Source organism: Schistocerca piceifrons, chromosome 9 (genome assembly GCF_021461385.2).
Source record: "Schistocerca piceifrons isolate TAMUIC-IGC-003096 chromosome 9, iqSchPice1.1, whole genome shotgun sequence".
Classification (NCBI taxonomy): Eukaryota; Metazoa; Arthropoda; class Insecta; order Orthoptera; family Acrididae; genus Schistocerca; species Schistocerca piceifrons.
In genome coordinates, this window is record NC_060146.1 from 96,486,283 (window position 1) to 96,505,865 (window position 19,583).

General features: G+C 50.9%; 24 non-coding genes across 24 annotated transcripts; all 24 read left to right on the plus strand.

Moving 5' to 3' along the window:
- The first annotated feature begins 403 nt into the window (after positions 1-403).
- On the plus strand, positions 404-476 carry Trnaa-ugc. Its single transcript has one exon. It is a non-coding gene; the product is annotated as a tRNA-Ala (tRNA).
- A 416-nt stretch (positions 477-892) lies between these two features.
- Trnaa-agc lies at positions 893-965 on the plus strand. The gene has a single exon. It is a non-coding gene; the product is annotated as a tRNA-Ala (tRNA).
- Positions 966-1,978: 1,013 nt separating this feature from the next.
- On the plus strand, positions 1,979-2,051 carry Trnaa-ugc. Its single transcript has one exon. It is a non-coding gene; the product is annotated as a tRNA-Ala (tRNA).
- Positions 2,052-2,467: 416 nt separating this feature from the next.
- On the plus strand, positions 2,468-2,540 carry Trnad-auc. Its single transcript has one exon. It is a non-coding gene; the product is annotated as a tRNA-Asp (tRNA).
- A 1,004-nt stretch (positions 2,541-3,544) lies between these two features.
- On the plus strand, positions 3,545-3,617 carry Trnaa-ugc. The gene has a single exon. It is a non-coding gene; the product is annotated as a tRNA-Ala (tRNA).
- Positions 3,618-4,033: 416 nt separating this feature from the next.
- Positions 4,034-4,106, plus strand: Trnaa-agc. The gene has a single exon. It is a non-coding gene; the product is annotated as a tRNA-Ala (tRNA).
- Positions 4,107-5,119: 1,013 nt separating this feature from the next.
- Positions 5,120-5,192, plus strand: Trnaa-ugc. Its single transcript has one exon. It is a non-coding gene; the product is annotated as a tRNA-Ala (tRNA).
- A 416-nt stretch (positions 5,193-5,608) lies between these two features.
- Trnad-auc lies at positions 5,609-5,681 on the plus strand. Its single transcript has one exon. It is a non-coding gene; the product is annotated as a tRNA-Asp (tRNA).
- A 1,004-nt stretch (positions 5,682-6,685) lies between these two features.
- Trnaa-ugc lies at positions 6,686-6,758 on the plus strand. Its single transcript has one exon. It is a non-coding gene; the product is annotated as a tRNA-Ala (tRNA).
- Positions 6,759-7,174: 416 nt separating this feature from the next.
- Trnaa-agc lies at positions 7,175-7,247 on the plus strand. Its single transcript has one exon. It is a non-coding gene; the product is annotated as a tRNA-Ala (tRNA).
- A 1,502-nt stretch (positions 7,248-8,749) lies between these two features.
- Trnad-auc lies at positions 8,750-8,822 on the plus strand. Its single transcript has one exon. It is a non-coding gene; the product is annotated as a tRNA-Asp (tRNA).
- Positions 8,823-9,826: 1,004 nt separating this feature from the next.
- Trnaa-ugc lies at positions 9,827-9,899 on the plus strand. Its single transcript has one exon. It is a non-coding gene; the product is annotated as a tRNA-Ala (tRNA).
- A 416-nt stretch (positions 9,900-10,315) lies between these two features.
- Positions 10,316-10,388, plus strand: Trnaa-agc. The gene has a single exon. It is a non-coding gene; the product is annotated as a tRNA-Ala (tRNA).
- A 1,004-nt stretch (positions 10,389-11,392) lies between these two features.
- Trnaa-ugc lies at positions 11,393-11,465 on the plus strand. Its single transcript has one exon. It is a non-coding gene; the product is annotated as a tRNA-Ala (tRNA).
- Positions 11,466-11,881: 416 nt separating this feature from the next.
- Positions 11,882-11,954, plus strand: Trnaa-agc. The gene has a single exon. It is a non-coding gene; the product is annotated as a tRNA-Ala (tRNA).
- A 1,013-nt stretch (positions 11,955-12,967) lies between these two features.
- Positions 12,968-13,040, plus strand: Trnaa-ugc. The gene has a single exon. It is a non-coding gene; the product is annotated as a tRNA-Ala (tRNA).
- Positions 13,041-13,456: 416 nt separating this feature from the next.
- Trnaa-agc lies at positions 13,457-13,529 on the plus strand. Its single transcript has one exon. It is a non-coding gene; the product is annotated as a tRNA-Ala (tRNA).
- A 1,013-nt stretch (positions 13,530-14,542) lies between these two features.
- Trnaa-ugc lies at positions 14,543-14,615 on the plus strand. Its single transcript has one exon. It is a non-coding gene; the product is annotated as a tRNA-Ala (tRNA).
- A 416-nt stretch (positions 14,616-15,031) lies between these two features.
- Positions 15,032-15,104, plus strand: Trnaa-agc. The gene has a single exon. It is a non-coding gene; the product is annotated as a tRNA-Ala (tRNA).
- A 1,002-nt stretch (positions 15,105-16,106) lies between these two features.
- On the plus strand, positions 16,107-16,179 carry Trnaa-ugc. The gene has a single exon. It is a non-coding gene; the product is annotated as a tRNA-Ala (tRNA).
- A 416-nt stretch (positions 16,180-16,595) lies between these two features.
- On the plus strand, positions 16,596-16,668 carry Trnaa-agc. The gene has a single exon. It is a non-coding gene; the product is annotated as a tRNA-Ala (tRNA).
- Positions 16,669-17,670: 1,002 nt separating this feature from the next.
- Trnaa-ugc lies at positions 17,671-17,743 on the plus strand. The gene has a single exon. It is a non-coding gene; the product is annotated as a tRNA-Ala (tRNA).
- A 416-nt stretch (positions 17,744-18,159) lies between these two features.
- On the plus strand, positions 18,160-18,232 carry Trnaa-agc. The gene has a single exon. It is a non-coding gene; the product is annotated as a tRNA-Ala (tRNA).
- Positions 18,233-19,234: 1,002 nt separating this feature from the next.
- On the plus strand, positions 19,235-19,307 carry Trnaa-ugc. The gene has a single exon. It is a non-coding gene; the product is annotated as a tRNA-Ala (tRNA).
- Positions 19,308-19,583: the final 276 nt, after the last annotated feature.

Below are 19,583 nucleotides of genomic sequence, written 5' to 3' on the forward strand. Positions count from 1 at the left end.
TTTGCGCAGTGCAATGGAGACGCGGAAAGTTGTTGTGGCCCAGTCTTTTGCAGTTGGACGACAAGAGTGGTACACAGTAGTAAAGTGCGAGGCAGTGAGTTGGCATGAACAGTCGAGTGCACAATGGGTCTTCAGATGTGCTTGTTACCTCAGGTGCTGTGTGATTGTCGACATGGAGTGAAAACGGAGCAACTTGTGACTGTCCCTTCAATTTAAGACGTTAAAAACGGACGGAATTTGCAGTCGTAATACCAGAGCATCGAAACTACTTGGAACTCTTGCGTATGTGAACGTGTCCGCGCCTTTGTACTCTGGTCCCTTCACCCCTGCAAACCAACCAACCATCGTGTCCGTGCACATAAGAGTAGCAAAGAACGGAGAACAGCGCAGCTTGGTTGTGCTTGGGGGCGTAGCTAAGTTGGTAGAGCGTTCGCTTTGCATGTGAAAGGTCCCGGGTTCAAGCCCCGGCGCCTCCATGTTTTGTGGTCAGTGCGTGGTAAGTGTTGGTCGCGGCGAGCCTAAAGGCACGCAAGATGTTGCAAAGCCAGCGTCACAGACTCGTATACTGACGTAAGGAGAGCAAGACGTAAATGTGAGGACCGGCTGTTGTCGAGGTGTCATCGAGTGCAAATCTGCCTTAGGTATAACGGCCTAACCTCAATGAAGTCTAGAGAGTGGACAACACGTTCGTCTACCTCAGAGCGTTGGCCGAACGCTATTTTCGACGTCGTGCGTGCCACTTTGATTTTGGCCAACTACGATTCGATACAGAATGCAGGAAACCTGAAAGACACCCTCACGGACACATTGAGAGTAGTGTTTGTCAGCGGAATAATGGGAGTGCAAGGGTCTGTGTCATTGATATGGCTGTATGTAGCGCGGTTCGTCAGCAGGGGGCGTAGCTCAGATGGTAGAGCGCTCGCTTAGCATGCGAGAGGTACTGGGATCGATACCCAGCGCCTCCAGAATTTTTAACACCCCAACATGCGCACACTGCCATGCAAGTGGAATAATTCACAGCCAGAAAATGTGTCAAGGCAGATACGAGCCAACGATTAGCAGCCACAATTGGCAAGCGTGCTGTAATGCGCACGAAGCACCCTCCTCCCACCACTACACATAATTTAGAAACAGTACAAGTGTTCCCATAAGATTCTCAAACCTATGTCGCAAAGATCAGCCTTGCGCCGAATTCACAAAAATCCCACTGCACATTCCAATTCTTGACGTGCAGTCGGCTGCTACTGGTGTTGCTAGTTGTGACTGCTGATGACAGATGCCGTAGCAATCAATTCATGGAGTGACTTGTATGTTTTGCGATACTCTGTCTCTGACAAGCAAGCAGAGGTGACATAGGCGCGAACACAGGAAGCTTGCAGCCCCTCGCTGCCTGCAGACACCGAACAGCCACACTAGGAGGGCGGCCTAAGTCGTAGGCGAAATGTGCTCATTCGCTTGTGTGCGACGTCAAGCTCTAAATAAGGCTGTCACTAGCGTGACCGTTGCGTGAGCGTCGTGTAAAGTCGGAAAAGTCGTCTGCGTGGGTGAGTGCCATGTTTGGGGAGCGTTTCGTAGTTTGCGCAGTGCAATGGAGACGCGGAAAGTTGTTGTGGCCCAGTCTTTTGCAGTTGGACGACAAGAGTGGTACACAGTAGTAAAGTGCGAGGCAGTGAGTTGGCATGAACAGTCGAGTGCACAATGGGTCTTCAGATGTGCTTGTTACCTCAGGTGCTGTGTGATTGTCGACATGGAGTGAAAACGGAGCAACTTGTGACTGTCCCTTCAATTTAAGACGTTAAAAACGGACGGAATTTGCAGTCGTAATACCAGAGCATCGAAACTACTTGGAACTCTTGCGTATGTGAACGTGTCCGCGCCTTTGTACTCTGGTCCCTTCACCCCTGCAAACCAACCAACCATCGTGTCCGTGCACATAAGAGTAGCAAAGAACGGAGAACAGCGCAGCTTGGTTGTGCTTGGGGGCGTAGCTAAGTTGGTAGAGCGTTCGCTTTGCATGTGAAAGGTCCCGGGTTCAAGCCCCGGCGCCTCCATGTTTTGTGGTCAGTGCGTGGTAAGTGTTGGTCGCGGCGAGCCTAAAGGCACGCAAGATGTTGCAAAGCCAGCGTCACAGACTCGTATACTGACGTAAGGAGAGCAAGACGTAAATGTGAGGACCGGCTGTTGTCGAGGTGTCATCGAGTGCAAATCTGCCTTAGGTATAACGGCCTAACCTCAATGAAGTCTAGAGAGTGGACAACACGTTCGTCTACCTCAGAGCGTTGGCCGAACGCTATTTTCGACGTCGTGCGTGCCACTTTGATTTTGGCCAACTACGATTCGATACAGAATGCAGGAAACCTGAAAGACACCCTCACGGACACATTGAGAGTAGTGTTTGTCAGCGGAATAATGGGAGTGCAAGGGTCTGTGTCATTGATATGGCTGTATGTAGCGCGGTTCGTCAGCAGGGGGCGTAGCTCAGATGGTAGAGCGCTCGCTTATCATGCGAGAGGTACTGGGATCGATACCCAGCGCCTCCAGAATTTTTAACACCCCAACATTCGCACACTGCCATGCAAGTGGAATAATTCACAGCCAGAAAATGTGTCAAGGCAGATACGAGCCAACGATTAGCAGCCACAATTGGCAAGCGTGCTGTAATGCGCACGAAGCACCCTCCTCCCACCACTACACATAATTTAGAAACAGTACAAGTGTTCCCATAAGATTCTCAAACCTATGTCGCAAAGATCAGCCTTGCGCCGAATTCACAAAAATCCCACTGCACATTCCAATTCTTGACGTGCAGTCGGCTGCTACTGGTGTTGCTAGTTGTGACTGCTGATGACAGATGCCGTAGCAATCAATTCATGGAGTGACTTGTATGTTTTGCGATACTCTGTCTCTGACAAGCAAGCAGAGGTGACATAGGCGCGAACACAGGAAGCTTGCAGCCCCTCGCTGCCTGCAGACACCGAACAGCCACACTAGGAGGGCGGCCTAAGTCGTAGGCGAAATGTGCTCATTCGCTTGTGTGCGACGTCAAGCTCTAAATAAGGCTGTCACTAGCGTGAGCGTTGCGTGAGCGTCGTGTAAAGTCGTCTGCGTGGGTGAGTGCCATGTTTGGGGAGCGTTTCGTAGTTTGCGCAGTGCAATGGAGACGCGGAAAGTTGTTGTGGCCCAGTCTTTTGCAGTTGGACGACAAGAGTGGTACACAGTAGTAAAGTGCGAGGCAGTGAGTTGGCATGAACAGTCGAGTGCACAATGGGTCTTCAGATGTGCTTGTTACCTCAGGTGCTGTGTGATTGTCGACATGGAGTGAAAACGGAGCAACTTGTGACTGTCCCTTCAATTTAAGACGTTAAAAACGGACGGAATTTGCAGTCGTAATACCAGAGCATCGAAACTACTTGGAACTCTTGCGTATGTGAACGTGTCCGCGCCTTTGTACTCTGGTCCCTTCACCCCTGCAAACCAACCAACCATCGTGTCCGTGCACATAAGAGTAGCAAAGAACGGAGAACAGCGCAGCTTGGTTGTGCTTGGGGGCGTAGCTAAGTTGGTAGAGCGTTCGCTTTGCATGTGAAAGGTCCCGGGTTCAAGCCCCGGCGCCTCCATGTTTTGTGGTCAGTGCGTGGTAAGTGTTGGTCGCGGCGAGCCTAAAGGCACGCAAGATGTTGCAAAGCCAGCGTCACAGACTCGTATACTGACGTAAGGAGAGCAAGACGTAAATGTGAGGACCGGCTGTTGTCGAGGTGTCATCGAGTGCAAATCTGCCTTAGGTATAACGGCCTAACCTCAATGAAGTCTAGAGAGTGGACAACACGTTCGTCTACCTCAGAGCGTTGGCCGAACGCTATTTTCGACGTCGTGCGTGCCACTTTGATTTTGGCCAACTACGATTCGATACAGAATGCAGGAAACCTGAAAGACACCCTCACGGACACATTGAGAGTAGTGTTTGTCAGCGGAATAATGGGAGTGCAAGGGTCTGTGTCATTGATATGGCTGTATGTAGCGCGGTTCGTCAGCAGGGGGCGTAGCTCAGATGGTAGAGCGCTCGCTTAGCATGCGAGAGGTACTGGGATCGATACCCAGCGCCTCCAGAATTTTTAACACCCCAACATGCGCACACTGCCATGCAAGTGGAATAATTCACAGCCAGAAAATGTGTCAAGGCAGATACGAGCCAACGATTAGCAGCCACAATTGGCAAGCGTGCTGTAATGCGCACGAAGCACCCTCCTCCCACCACTACACATAATTTAGAAACAGTACAAGTGTTCCCATAAGATTCTCAAACCTATGTCGCAAAGATCAGCCTTGCGCCGAATTCACAAAAATCCCACTGCACATTCCAATTCTTGACGTGCAGTCGGCTGCTACTGGTGTTGCTAGTTGTGACTGCTGATGACAGATGCCGTAGCAATCAATTCATGGAGTGACTTGTATGTTTTGCGATACTCTGTCTCTGACAAGCAAGCAGAGGTGACATAGGCGCGAACACAGGAAGCTTGCAGCCCCTCGCTGCCTGCAGACACCGAACAGCCACACTAGGAGGGCGGCCTAAGTCGTAGGCGAAATGTGCTCATTCGCTTGTGTGCGACGTCAAGCTCTAAATAAGGCTGTCACTAGCGTGAGCGTTGCGTGAGCGTCGTGTAAAGTCGGAAAAGTCGTCTGCGTGGGTGAGTGCCATGTTTGGGGAGCGTTTCGTAGTTTGCGCAGTGCAATGGAGACGCGGAAAGTTGTTGTGGCCCAGTCTTTTGCAGTTGGACGACAAGAGTGGTACACAGTAGTAAAGTGCGAGGCAGTGAGTTGGCATGAACAGTCGAGTGCACAATGGGTCTTCAGATGTGCTTGTTACCTCAGGTGCTGTGTGATTGTCGACATGGAGTGAAAACGGAGCAACTTGTGACTGTCCCTTCAATTTAAGACGTTAAAAACGGACGGAATTTGCAGTCGTAATACCAGAGCATCGAAACTACTTGGAACTCTTGCGTATGTGAACGTGTCCGCGCCTTTGTACTCTGGTCCCTTCACCCCTGCAAACCAACCAACCATCGTGTCCGTGCACATAAGAGTAGCAAAGAACGGAGAACAGCGCAGCTTGGTTGTGCTTGGGGGCGTAGCTAAGTTGGTAGAGCGTTCGCTTTGCATGTGAAAGGTCTCGGGTTCAAGCCCCGGCGCCTCCATGTTTTGTGGTCAGTGCGTGGTAAGTGTTGGTCGCGGCGAGCCTAAAGGCACGCAAGATGTTGCAAAGCCAGCGTCACAGACTCGTATACTGACGTAAGGAGAGCAAGACGTAAATGTGAGGACCGGCTGTTGTCGAGGTGTCATCGAGTGCAAATCTGCCTTAGGTATAACGGCCTAACCTCAATGAAGTCTAGAGAGTGGACAACACGTTCGTCTACCTCAGAGCGTTGGCCGAACGCTATTTTCGACGTCGTGCGTGCCACTTTGATTTTGGCCAACTACGATTCGATACAGAATGCAGGAAACCTGAAAGACACCCTCACGGACACATTGAGAGTAGTGTTTGTCAGCGGAATAATGGGAGTGCAAGGGTCTGTGTCATTGATATGGCTGTATGTAGCGCGGTTCGTCAGCAGGGGGCGTAGCTCAGATGGTAGAGCGCTCGCTTATCATGCGAGAGGTACTGGGATCGATACCCAGCGCCTCCAGAATTTTTAACACCCCAACATTCGCACACTGCCATGCAAGTGGAATAATTCACAGCCAGAAAATGTGTCAAGGCAGATACGAGCCAACGATTAGCAGCCACAATTGGCAAGCGTGCTGTAATGCGCACGAAGCACCCTCCTCCCACCACTACACATAATTTAGAAACAGTACAAGTGTTCCCATAAGATTCTCAAACCTATGTCGCAAAGATCAGCCTTGCGCCGAATTCACAAAAATCCCACTGCACATTCCAATTCTTGACGTGCAGTCGGCTGCTACTGGTGTTGCTAGTTGTGACTGCTGATGACAGATGCCGTAGCAATCAATTCATGGAGTGACTTGTATGTTTTGCGATACTCTGTCTCTGACAAGCAAGCAGAGGTGACATAGGCGCGAACACAGGAAGCTTGCAGCCCCTCGCTGCCTGCAGACACCGAACAGCCACACTAGGAGGGCGGCCTAAGTCGTAGGCGAAATGTGCTCATTCGCTTGTGTGCGACGTCAAGCTCTAAATAAGGCTGTCACTAGCGTGAGCGTTGCGTGAGCGTCGTGTAAAGTCGTCTGCGTGGGTGAGTGCCATGTTTGGGGAGCGTTTCGTAGTTTGCGCAGTGCAATGGAGACGCGGAAAGTTGTTGTGGCCCAGTCTTTTGCAGTTGGACGACAAGAGTGGTACACAGTAGTAAAGTGCGAGGCAGTGAGTTGGCATGAACAGTCGAGTGCACAATGGGTCTTCAGATGTGCTTGTTACCTCAGGTGCTGTGTGATTGTCGACATGGAGTGAAAACGGAGCAACTTGTGACTGTCCCTTCAATTTAAGACGTTAAAAACGGACGGAATTTGCAGTCGTAATACCAGAGCATCGAAACTACTTGGAACTCTTGCGTATGTGAACGTGTCCGCGCCTTTGTACTCTGGTCCCTTCACCCCTGCAAACCAACCAACCATCGTGTCCGTGCACATAAGAGTAGCAAAGAACGGAGAACAGCGCAGCTTGGTTGTGCTTGGGGGCGTAGCTAAGTTGGTAGAGCGTTCGCTTTGCATGTGAAAGGTCCCGGGTTCAAGCCCCGGCGCCTCCATGTTTTGTGGTCAGTGCGTGGTAAGTGTTGGTCGCGGCGAGCCTAAAGGCACGCAAGATGTTGCAAAGCCAGCGTCACAGACTCGTATACTGACGTAAGGAGAGCAAGACGTAAATGTGAGGACCGGCTGTTGTCGAGGTGTCATCGAGTGCAAATCTGCCTTAGGTATAACGGCCTAACCTCAATGAAGTCTAGAGAGTGGACAACACGTTCGTCTACCTCAGAGCGTTGGCCGAACGCTATTTTCGACGTCGTGCGTGCCACTTTGATTTTGGCCAACTACGATTCGATACAGAATGCAGGAAACCTGAAAGACACCCTCACGGACACATTGAGAGTAGTGTTTGTCAGCGGAATAATGGGAGTGCAAGGGTCTGTGTCATTGATATGGCTGTATGTAGCGCGGTTCGTCAGCAGGGGGCGTAGCTCAGATGGTAGAGCGCTCGCTTAGCATGCGAGAGGTACTGGGATCGATACCCAGCGCCTCCAGAATTTTTAACACCCCAACATGCGCACACTGCCATGCAAGTGGAATAATTCACAGCCAGAAAATGTGTCAAGGCAGATACGAGCCAACGATTAGCAGCCACAATTGGCAAGCGTGCTGTAATGCGCACGAAGCACCCTCCTCCCACCACTACACATAATTTAGAAACAGTACAAGTGTTCCCATAAGATTCTCAAACCTATGTCGCAAAGATCAGCCTTGCGCCGAATTCACAAAAATCCCACTGCACATTCCAATTCTTGACGTGCAGTCGGCTGCTACTGGTGTTGCTAGTTGTGACTGCTGATGACAGATGCCGTAGCAATCAATTCATGGAGTGACTTGTATGTTTTGCGATACTCTGTCTCTGACAAGCAAGCAGAGGTGACATAGGCGCGAACACAGGAAGCTTGCAGCCCCTCGCTGCCTGCAGACACCGAACAGCCACACTAGGAGGGCGGCCTAAGTCGTAGGCGAAATGTGCTCATTCGCTTGTGTGCGACGTCAAGCTCTAAATAAGGCTGTCACTAGCGTGAGCGTTGCGTGAGCGTCGTGTAAAGTCGGAAAAGTCGTCTGCGTGGGTGAGTGCCATGTTTGGGGAGCGTTTCGTAGTTTGCGCAGTGCAATGGAGACGCGGAAAGTTGTTGTGGCCCAGTCTTTTGCAGTTGGACGACAAGAGTGGTACACAGTAGTAAAGTGCGAGGCAGTGAGTTGGCATGAACAGTCGAGTGCACAATGGGTCTTCAGATGTGCTTGTTACCTCAGGTGCTGTGTGATTGTCGACATGGAGTGAAAACGGAGCAACTTGTGACTGTCCCTTCAATTTAAGACGTTAAAAACGGACGGAATTTGCAGTCGTAATACCAGAGCATCGAAACTACTTGGAACTCTTGCGTATGTGAACGTGTCCGCGCCTTTGTACTCTGGTCCCTTCACCCCTGCAAACCAACCAACCATCGTGTCCGTGCACATAAGAGTAGCAAAGAACGGAGAACAGCGCAGCTTGGTTGTGCTTGGGGGCGTAGCTAAGTTGGTAGAGCGTTCGCTTTGCATGTGAAAGGTCTCGGGTTCAAGCCCAGGCGCCTCCATGTTTTGTGGTCAGTGCGTGGTAAGTGTTGGTCGCGGCGAGCCTAAAGGCACGCAAGATGTTGCAAAGCCAGCGTCACAGACTCGTATACTGACGTAAGGAGAGCAAGACGTAAATGTGAGGACCGGCTGTTGTCGAGGTGTCATCGAGTGCAAATCTGCCTTAGGTATAACGGCCTAACCTCAATGAAGTCTAGAGAGTGGACAACACGTTCGTCTACCTCAGAGCGTTGGCCGAACGCTATTTTCGACGTCGTGCGTGCCACTTTGATTTTGGCCAACTACGATTCGATACAGAATGCAGGAAACCTGAAAGACACCCTCACGGACACATTGAGAGTAGTGTTTGTCAGCGGAATAATGGGAGTGCAAGGGTCTGTGTCATTGATATGGCTGTATGTAGCGCGGTTCGTCAGCAGGGGGCGTAGCTCAGATGGTAGAGCGCTCGCTTATCATGCGAGAGGTACTGGGATCGATACCCAGCGCCTCCAGAATTTTTAACACCCCAACATTCGCACACTGCCATGCAAGTGGAATAATTCACAGCCAGAAAATGTGTCAAGGCAGATACGAGCCAACGATTAGCAGCCACAATTGGCAAGCGTGCTGTAATGCGCACGAAGCACCCTCCTCCCACCACTACACATAATTTAGAAACAGTACAAGTGTTCCCATAAGATTCTCAAACCTATGTCGCAAAGATCAGCCTTGCGCCGAATTCACAAAAATCCCACTGCACATTCCAATTCTTGACGTGCAGTCGGCTGCTACTGGTGTTGCTAGTTGTGACTGCTGATGACAGATGCCGTAGCAATCAATTCATGGAGTGACTTGTATGTTTTGCGATACTCTGTCTCTGACAAGCAAGCAGAGGTGACATAGGCGCGAACACAGGAAGCTTGCAGCCCCTCGCTGCCTGCAGACACCGAACAGCCACACTAGGAGGGCGGCCTAAGTCGTAGGCGAAATGTGCTCATTCGCTTGTGTGCGACGTCAAGCTCTAAATAAGGCTGTCACTAGCGTGAGCGTTGCGTGAGCGTCGTGTAAAGTCGTCTGCGTGGGTGAGTGCCATGTTTGGGGAGCGTTTCGTAGTTTGCGCAGTGCAATGGAGACGCGGAAAGTTGTTGTGGCCCAGTCTTTTGCAGTTGGACGACAAGAGTGGTACACAGTAGTAAAGTGCGAGGCAGTGAGTTGGCATGAACAGTCGAGTGCACAATGGGTCTTCAGATGTGCTTGTTACCTCAGGTGCTGTGTGATTGTCGACATGGAGTGAAAACGGAGCAACTTGTGACTGTCCCTTCAATTTAAGACGTTAAAAACGGACGGAATTTGCAGTCGTAATACCAGAGCATCGAAACTACTTGGAACTCTTGCGTATGTGAACGTGTCCGCGCCTTTGTACTCTGGTCCCTTCACCCCTGCAAACCAACCAACCATCGTGTCCGTGCACATAAGAGTAGCAAAGAACGGAGAACAGCGCAGCTTGGTTGTGCTTGGGGGCGTAGCTAAGTTGGTAGAGCGTTCGCTTTGCATGTGAAAGGTCCCGGGTTCAAGCCCCGGCGCCTCCATGTTTTGTGGTCAGTGCGTGGTAAGTGTTGGTCGCGGCGAGCCTAAAGGCACGCAAGATGTTGCAAAGCCAGCGTCACAGACTCGTATACTGACGTAAGGAGAGCAAGACGTAAATGTGAGGACCGGCTGTTGTCGAGGTGTCATCGAGTGCAAATCTGCCTTAGGTATAACGGCCTAACCTCAATGAAGTCTAGAGAGTGGACAACACGTTCGTCTACCTCAGAGCGTTGGCCGAACGCTATTTTCGACGTCGTGCGTGCCACTTTGATTTTGGCCAACTACGATTCGATACAGAATGCAGGAAACCTGAAAGACACCCTCACGGACACATTGAGAGTAGTGTTTGTCAGCGGAATAATGGGAGTGCAAGGGTCTGTGTCATTGATATGGCTGTATGTAGCGCGGTTCGTCAGCAGGGGGCGTAGCTCAGATGGTAGAGCGCTCGCTTAGCATGCGAGAGGTACTGGGATCGATACCCAGCGCCTCCAGAATTTTTAACACACCAACATGCGCACACTGCCATGCAAGTGGAATAATTCACAGCCAGAAAATGTGTCAAGGCAGATACGAGCCAACGATTAGCAGCCACAATTGGCAAGCGTGCTGTAATGCGCACGAAGCACCCTCCTCCCACCACTACACATAATTTAGAAACAGTACAAGTGTTCCCATAAGATTCTCAAACCTATGTCGCAAAGATCAGCCTTGCGCCGAATTCACAAAAATCCCACTGCACATTCCAATTCTTGACGTGCAGTCGGCTGCTACTGGTGTTGCTAGTTGTGACTGCTGATGACAGATGCCGTAGCAATCAATTCATGGAGTGACTTGTATGTTTTGCGATACTCTGTCTCTGACAAGCAAGCAGAGGTGACATAGGCGCGAACACAGGAAGCTTGCAGCCCCTCGCTGCCTGCAGACACCGAACAGCCACACTAGGAGGGCGGCCTAAGTCGTAGGCGAAATGTGCTCATTCGCTTGTGTGCGACGTCAAGCTCTAAATAAGGCTGTCACTAGCGTGAGCGTTGCGTGAGCGTCGTGTAAAGTCGTCTGCGTGGGTGAGTGCCATGTTTGGGGAGCGTTTCGTAGTTTGCGCAGTGCAATGGAGACGCGGAAAGTTGTTGTGGCCCAGTCTTTTGCAGTTGGACGACAAGAGTGGTACACAGTAGTAAAGTGCGAGGCAGTGAGTTGGCATGAACAGTCGAGTGCACAATGGGTCTTCAGATGTGCTTGTTACCTCAGGTGCTGTGTGATTGTCGACATGGAGTGAAAACGGAGCAACTTGTGACTGTCCCTTCAATTTAAGACGTTAAAAACGGACGGAATTTGCAGTCGTAATACCAGAGCATCGAAACTACTTGGAACTCTTGCGTATGTGAACGTGTCCGCGCCTTTGTACTCTGGTCCCTTCACCCCTGCAAACCAACCAACCATCGTGTCCGTGCACATAAGAGTAGCAAAGAACGGAGAACAGCGCAGCTTGGTTGTGCTTGGGGGCGTAGCTAAGTTGGTAGAGCGTTCGCTTTGCATGTGAAAGGTCCCGGGTTCAAGCCCCGGCGCCTCCATGTTTTGTGGTCAGTGCGTGGTAAGTGTTGGTCGCGGCGAGCCTAAAGGCACGCAAGATGTTGCAAAGCCAGCGTCACAGACTCGTATACTGACGTAAGGAGAGCAAGACGTAAATGTGAGGACCGGCTGTTGTCGAGGTGTCATCGAGTGCAAATCTGCCTTAGGTATAACGGCCTAACCTCAATGAAGTCTAGAGAGTGGACAACACGTTCGTCTACCTCAGAGCGTTGGCCGAACGCTATTTTCGACGTCGTGCGTGCCACTTTGATTTTGGCCAACTACGATTCGATACAGAATGCAGGAAACCTGAAAGACACCCTCACGGACACATTGAGAGTAGTGTTTGTCAGCGGAATAATGGGAGTGCAAGGGTCTGTGTCATTGATATGGCTGTATGTAGCGCGGTTCGTCAGCAGGGGGCGTAGCTCAGATGGTAGAGCGCTCGCTTAGCATGCGAGAGGTACTGGGATCGATACCCAGCGCCTCCAGAATTTTTAACACACCAACATGCGCACACTGCCATGCAAGTGGAATAATTCACAGCCAGAAAATGTGTCAAGGCAGATACGAGCCAACGATTAGCAGCCACAATTGGCAAGCGTGCTGTAATGCGCACGAAGCACCCTCCTCCCACCACTACACATAATTTAGAAACAGTACAAGTGTTCCCATAAGATTCTCAAACCTATGTCGCAAAGATCAGCCTTGCGCCGAATTCACAAAAATCCCACTGCACATTCCAATTCTTGACGTGCAGTCGGCTGCTACTGGTGTTGCTAGTTGTGACTGCTGATGACAGATGCCGTAGCAATCAATTCATGGAGTGACTTGTATGTTTTGCGATACTCTGTCTCTGACAAGCAAGCAGAGGTGACATAGGCGCGAACACAGGAAGCTTGCAGCCCCTCGCTGCCTGCAGACACCAAACAGCCACACTAGGAGGGCGGCCTAAGTCGTAGGCGAAATGTGCTCATTCGCTTGTGTGCGACGTCAAGCTCTAAATAAGGCTGTCACTAGCGTGAGCGTTGCGTGAGCGTCGTGTAAAGTCGGAAAAGTCGTCTGCGTGGGTGAGTGCCATGTTTGGGGAGCGTTTCGTAGTTTGCGCAGTGCAATGGAGACGCGGAAAGTTGTTGTGGCCCAGTCTTTTGCAGTTGGACGACAAGAGTGGTACACAGTAGTAAAGTGCGAGGCAGTGAGTTGGCATGAACAGTCGAGTGCACAATGGGTCTTCAGATGTGCTTGTTACCTCAGGTGCTGTGTGATTGTCGACATGGAGTGAAAACGGAGCAACTTGTGACTGTCCCTTCAATTTAAGACGTTAAAAACGGACGGAATTTGCAGTCGTAATACCAGAGCATCGAAACTACTTGGAACTCTTGCGTATGTGAACGTGTCCGCGCCTTTGTACTCTGGTCCCTTCACCCCTGCAAACCAACCAACCATCGTGTCCGTGCACATAAGAGTAGCAAAGAACGGAGAACAGCGCAGCTTGGTTGTGCTTGGGGGCGTAGCTAAGTTGGTAGAGCGTTCGCTTTGCATGTGAAAGGTCCCGGGTTCAAGCCCCGGCGCCTCCATGTTTTGTGGTCAGTGCGTGGTAAGTGTTGGTCGCGGCGAGCCTAAAGGCACGCAAGATGTTGCAAAGCCAGCGTCACAGACTCGTATACTGACGTAAGGAGAGCAAGACGTAAATGTGAGGACCGGCTGTTGTCGAGGTGTCATCGAGTGCAAATCTGCCTTAGGTATAACGGCCTAACCTCAATGAAGTCTAGAGAGTGGACAACACGTTCGTCTACCTCAGAGCGTTGGCCGAACGCTATTTTCGACGTCGTGCGTGCCACTTTGATTTTGGCCAACTACGATTCGATACAGAATGCAGGAAACCTGAAAGACACCCTCACGGACACATTGAGAGTAGTGTTTGTCAGCGGAATAATGGGAGTGCAAGGGTCTGTGTCATTGATATGGCTGTATGTAGCGCGGTTCGTCAGCAGGGGGCGTAGCTCAGATGGTAGAGCGCTCGCTTAGCATGCGAGAGGTACTGGGATCGATACCCAGCGCCTCCAGAATTTTTAACACCCCAACATGCGCACACTGCCATGCAAGTGGAATAATTCACAGCCAGAAAATGTGTCAAGGCAGATACGAGCCAACGATTAGCAGCCACAATTGGCAAGCGTGCTGTAATGCGCACGAAGCACCCTCCTCCCACCACTACACATAATTTAGAAACAGTACAAGTGTTCCCATAAGATTCTCAAACCTATGTCGCAAAGATCAGCCTTGCGCCGAATTCACAAAAATCCCACTGCACATTCCAATTCTTGACGTGCAGTCGGCTGCTACTGGTGTTGCTAGTTGTGACTGCTGATGACAGATGCCGTAGCAATCAATTCATGGAGTGAGTTGTATGTTTTGCGATACTCTGTCTCTGACAAGCAAGCAGAGGTGACATAGGCGCGAACACAGGAAGCTTGCAGCCCCTCGCTGCCTGCAGACACCGAACAGCCACACTAGGAGGGCGGCCTAAGTCGTAGGCGAAATGTGCTCATTCGCTTGTGTGCGACGTCAAGCTCTAAATAAGGCTGTCACTAGCGTGAGCGTTGCGTGAGCGTCGTGTAAAGTCGGAAAAGTCGTCTGCGTGGGTGAGTGCCATGTTTGGGGAGCGTTTCGTAGTTTGCGCAGTGCAATGGAGACGCGGAAAGTTGTTGTGGCCCAGTCTTTTGCAGTTGGACGACAAGAGTGGTACACAGTAGTAAAGTGCGAGGCAGTGAGTTGGCATGAACAGTCGAGTGCACAATGGGTCTTCAGATGTGCTTGTTACCTCAGGTGCTGTGTGATTGTCGACATGGAGTGAAAACGGAGCAACTTGTGACTGTCCCTTCAATTTAAGACGTTAAAAACGGACGGAATTTGCAGTCGTAATACCAGAGCATCGAAACTACTTGGAACTCTTGCGTATGTGAACGTGTCCGCGCCTTTGTACTCTGGTCCCTTCACCCCTGCAAACCAACCAACCATCGTGTCCGTGCACATAAGAGTAGCAAAGAACGGAGAACAGCGCAGCTTGGTTGTGCTTGGGGGCGTAGCTCAGTTGGTAGAGCGTTCGCTTTGCATGTGAAAGGTCCCGGGTTCAAGCCCCGGCGCCTCCATGTTTTGTGGTCAGTGCGTGGTAAGTGTTGGTCGCGGCGAGCCTAAAGGCACGCAAGATGTTGCAAAGCCAGCGTCACAGACTCGTATACTGACGTAAGGAGAGCAAGACGTAAATGTGAGGACCGGCTGTTGTCGAGGTGTCATCGAGTGCAAATCTGCCTTAGGTATAACGGCCTAACCTCAATGAAGTCTAGAGAGTGGACAACACGTTCGTCTACCTCAGAGCGTTGGCCGAACGCTATTTTCGACGTCGTGCGTGCCACTTTGATTTTGGCCAACTACGATTCGATACAGAATGCAGGAAACCTGAAAGACACCCTCACGGACACATTGAGAGTAGTGTTTGTCAGCGGAATAATGGGAGTGCAAGGGTCTGTGTCATTGATATGGCTGTATGTAGCGCGGTTCGTCAGCAGGGGGCGTAGCTCAGATGGTAGAGCGCTCGCTTAGCATGCGAGAGGTACTGGGATCGATACCCAGCGCCTCCAGAATTTTTAACACCCCAACATGCGCACACTGCCATGCAAGTGGAATAATTCACAGCCAGAAAATGTGTCAAGGCAGATACGAGCCAACGATTAGCAGCCACAATTGGCAAGCGTGCTGTAATGCGCACGAAGCACCCTCCTCCCACCACTACACATAATTTAGAAACAGTACAAGTGTTCCCATAAGATTCTCAAACCTATGTCGCAAAGATCAGCCTTGCGCCGAATTCACAAAAATCCCACTGCACATTCCAATTCTTGACGTGCAGTCGGCTGCTACTGGTGTTGCTAGTTGTGACTGCTGATGACAGATGCCGTAGCAATCAATTCATGGAGTGACTTGTATGTTTTGCGATACTCTGTCTCTGACAAGCAAGCAGAGGTGACATAGGCGCGAACACAGGAAGCTTGCAGCCCCTCGCTGCCTGCAGACACCAAACAGCCACACTAGGAGGGCGGCCTAAGTCGTAGGCGAAATGTGCTCATTCGCTTGTGTGCGACGTCAAGCTCTAAATAAGGCTGTCACTAGCGTGAGCGTCGTGTAAAGTCGGAAAAGTCGTCTGCGTGGGTGAGTGCCATGTTTGGGGAGCGTTTCGTAGTTTGCGCAGTGCAATGGAGACGCGGAAAGTTGTTGTGGCCCAGTCTTTTGCAGTTGGACGACAAGAGTGGTACACAGTAGTAAAGTGCGAGGCAGTGAGTTGGCATGAACAGTCGAGTGCACAATGGGTCTTCAGATGTGCTTGTTACCTCAGGTGCTGTGTGATTGTCGACATGGAGTGAAAACGGAGCAACTTGTGACTGTCCCTTCAATTTAAGACGTTAAAAACGGACGGAATTTGCAGTCGTAATACCAGAGCATCGAAACTACTTGGAACTCTTGCGTATGTGAACGTGTCCGCGCCTTTGTACTCTGGTCCCTTCACCCCTGCAAACCAACCAACCATCGTGTCCGTGCACATAAGAGTAGCAAAGAACGGAGAACAGCGCAGCTTGGTTGTGCTTGGGGGCGTAGCTAAGTTGGTAGAGCGTTCGCTTTGCATGTGAAAGGTCCCGGGTTCAAGCCCCGGCGCCTCCATGTTTTGTGGTCAGTGCGTGGTAAGTGTTGGTCGCGGCGAGCCTAAAGGCACGCAAGATGTTGCAAAGCCAGCGTCACAGACTCGTATACTGACGTAAGGAGAGCAAGACGTAAATGTGAGGACCGGCTGTTGTCGAGGTGTCATCGAGTGCAAATCTGCCTTAGGTATAACGGCCTAACCTCAATGAAGTCTAGAGAGTGGACAACACGTTCGTCTACCTCAGAGCGTTGGCCGAACGCTATTTTCGACGTCGTGCGTGCCACTTTGATTTTGGCCAACTACGATTCGATACAGAATGCAGGAAACCTGAAAGACACCCTCACGGACACATTGAGAGTAGTGTTTGTCAGCGGAATAATGGGAGTGCAAGGGTCTGTGTCATTGATATGGCTGTATGTAGCGCGGTTCGTCAGCAGGGGGCGTAGCTCAGATGGTAGAGCGCTCGCTTAGCATGCGAGAGGTACTGGGATCGATACCCAGCGCCTCCAGAATTTTTAACACCCCAACATGCGCACACTGCCATGCAAGTGGAATAATTCACAGCCAGAAAATGTGTCAAGGCAGATACGAGCCAACGATTAGCAGCCACAATTGGCAAGCGTGCTGTAATGCGCACGAAGCACCCTCCTCCCACCACTACACATAATTTAGAAACAGTACAAGTGTTCCCATAAGATTCTCAAACCTATGTCGCAAAGATCAGCCTTGCGCCGAATTCACAAAAATCCCACTGCACATTCCAATTCTTGACGTGCAGTCGGCTGCTACTGGTGTTGCTAGTTGTGACTGCTGATGACAGATGCCGTAGCAATCAATTCATGGAGTGACTTGTATGTTTTGCGATACTCTGTCTCTGACAAGCAAGCAGAGGTGACATAGGCGCGAACACAGGAAGCTTGCAGCCCCTCGCTGCCTGCAGACACCAAACAGCCACACTAGGAGGGCGGCCTAAGTCGTAGGCGAAATGTGCTCATTCGCTTGTGTGCGACGTCAAGCTCTAAATAAGGCTGTCACTAGCGTGAGCGTCGTGTAAAGTCGGAAAAGTCGTCTGCGTGGGTGAGTGCCATGTTTGGGGAGCGTTTCGTAGTTTGCGCAGTGCAATGGAGACGCGGAAAGTTGTTGTGGCCCAGTCTTTTGCAGTTGGACGACAAGAGTGGTACACAGTAGTAAAGTGCGAGGCAGTGAGTTGGCATGAACAGTCGAGTGCACAATGGGTCTTCAGATGTGCTTGTTACCTCAGGTGCTGTGTGATTGTCGACATGGAGTGAAAACGGAGCAACTTGTGACTGTCCCTTCAATTTAAGACGTTAAAAACGGACGGAATTTGCAGTCGTAATACCAGAGCATCGAAACTACTTGGAACTCTTGCGTATGTGAACGTGTCCGCGCCTTTGTACTCTGGTCCCTTCACCCCTGCAAACCAACCAACCATCGTGTCCGTGCACATAAGAGTAGCAAAGAACGGAGAACAGCGCAGCTTGGTTGTGCTTGGGGGCGTAGCTAAGTTGGTAGAGCGTTCGCTTTGCATGTGAAAGGTCCCGGGTTCAAGCCCCGGCGCCTCCATGTTTTGTGGTCAGTGCGTGGTAAGTGTTGGTCGCGGCGAGCCTAAAGGCACGCAAGATGTTGCAAAGCCAGCGTCACAGACTCGTATACTGACGTAAGGAGAGCAAGACGTAAATGTGAGGACCGGCTGTTGTCGAGGTGTCATCGAGTGCAAATCTGCCTTAGGTATAACGGCCTAACCTCAATGAAGTCTAGAGAGTGGACAACACGTTCGTCTACCTCAGAGCGTTGGCCGAACGCTATTTTCGACGTCGTGCGTGCCACTTTGATTTTGGCCAACTACGATTCGATACAGAATGCAGGAAACCTGAAAGACACCCTCACGGACACATTGAGAGTAGTGTTTGTCAGCGGAATAATGGGAGTGCAAGGGTCTGTGTCATTGATATGGCTGTATGTAGCGCGGTTCGTCAGCAGGGGGCGTAGCTCAGATGGTAGAGCGCTCGCTTAGCATGCGAGAGGTACTGGGATCGATACCCAGCGCCTCCAGAATTTTTAACACCCCAACATGCGCACACTGCCATGCAAGTGGAATAATTCACAGCCAGAAAATGTGTCAAGGCAGATACGAGCCAACGATTAGCAGCCACAATTGGCAAGCGTGCTGTAATGCGCACGAAGCACCCTCCTCCCACCACTACACATAATTTAGAAACAGTACAAGTGTTCCCATAAGATTCTCAAACCTATGTCGCAAAGATCAGCCTTGCGCCGAATTCACAAAAATCCCACTGCACATTCCAATTCTTGACGTGCAGTCGGCTGCTACTGGTGTTGCTAGTTGTGACTGCTGATGACAGATGCCGTAGCAATCAATTCATGGAGTGACTTGTATGTTTTGCGATACTCTGTCTCTGACAAGCAAGCAGAGGTGACATAGGCGCGAACACAGGAAGCTTGCAGCCCCTCGCTGCCTGCAGACACCAAACAGCCACACTAGGAGGGCGGCCTAAGTCGTAGGCGAAATGTGCTCATTCGCTTGTGTGCGACGTCAAGCTCTAAATAAGGCTGTCACTAGCGTGAGCGTCGTGTAAAGTCGGAAAAGTCGTCTGCGTGGGTGAGTGCCATGTTTGGGGAGCGTTTCGTAGTTTGCGCAGTGCAATGGAGACGCGGAAAGTTGTTGTGGCCCAGTCTTTTGCAGTTGGACGACAAGAGTGGTACACAGTAGTAAAGTGCGAGGCAGTGAGTTGGCATGAACAGTCGAGTGCACAATGGGTCTTCAGATGTGCTTGTTACCTCAGGTGCTGTGTGATTGTCGACATGGAGTGAAAACGGAGCAACTTGTGACTGTCCCTTCAATTTAAGACGTTAAAAACGGACGGAATTTGCAGTCGTAATACCAGAGCATCGAAACTACTTGGAACTCTTGCGTATGTGAACGTGTCCGCGCCTTTGTACTCTGGTCCCTTCACCCCTGCAAACCAACCAACCATCGTGTCCGTGCACATAAGAGTAGCAAAGAACGGAGAACAGCGCAGCTTGGTTGTGCTTGGGGGCGTAGCTAAGTTGGTAGAGCGTTCGCTTTGCATGTGAAAGGTCCCGGGTTCAAGCCCCGGCGCCTCCATGTTTTGTGGTCAGTGCGTGGTAAGTGTTGGTCGCGGCGAGCCTAAAGGCACGCAAGATGTTGCAAAGCCAGCGTCACAGACTCGTATACTGACGTAAGGAGAGCAAGACGTAAATGTGAGGACCGGCTGTTGTCGAGGTGTCATCGAGTGCAAATCTGCCTTAGGTATAACGGCCTAACCTCAATGAAGTCTAGAGAGTGGACAACACGTTCGTCTACCTCAGAGCGTTGGCCGAACGCTATTTTCGACGTCGTGCGTGCCACTTTGATTTTGGC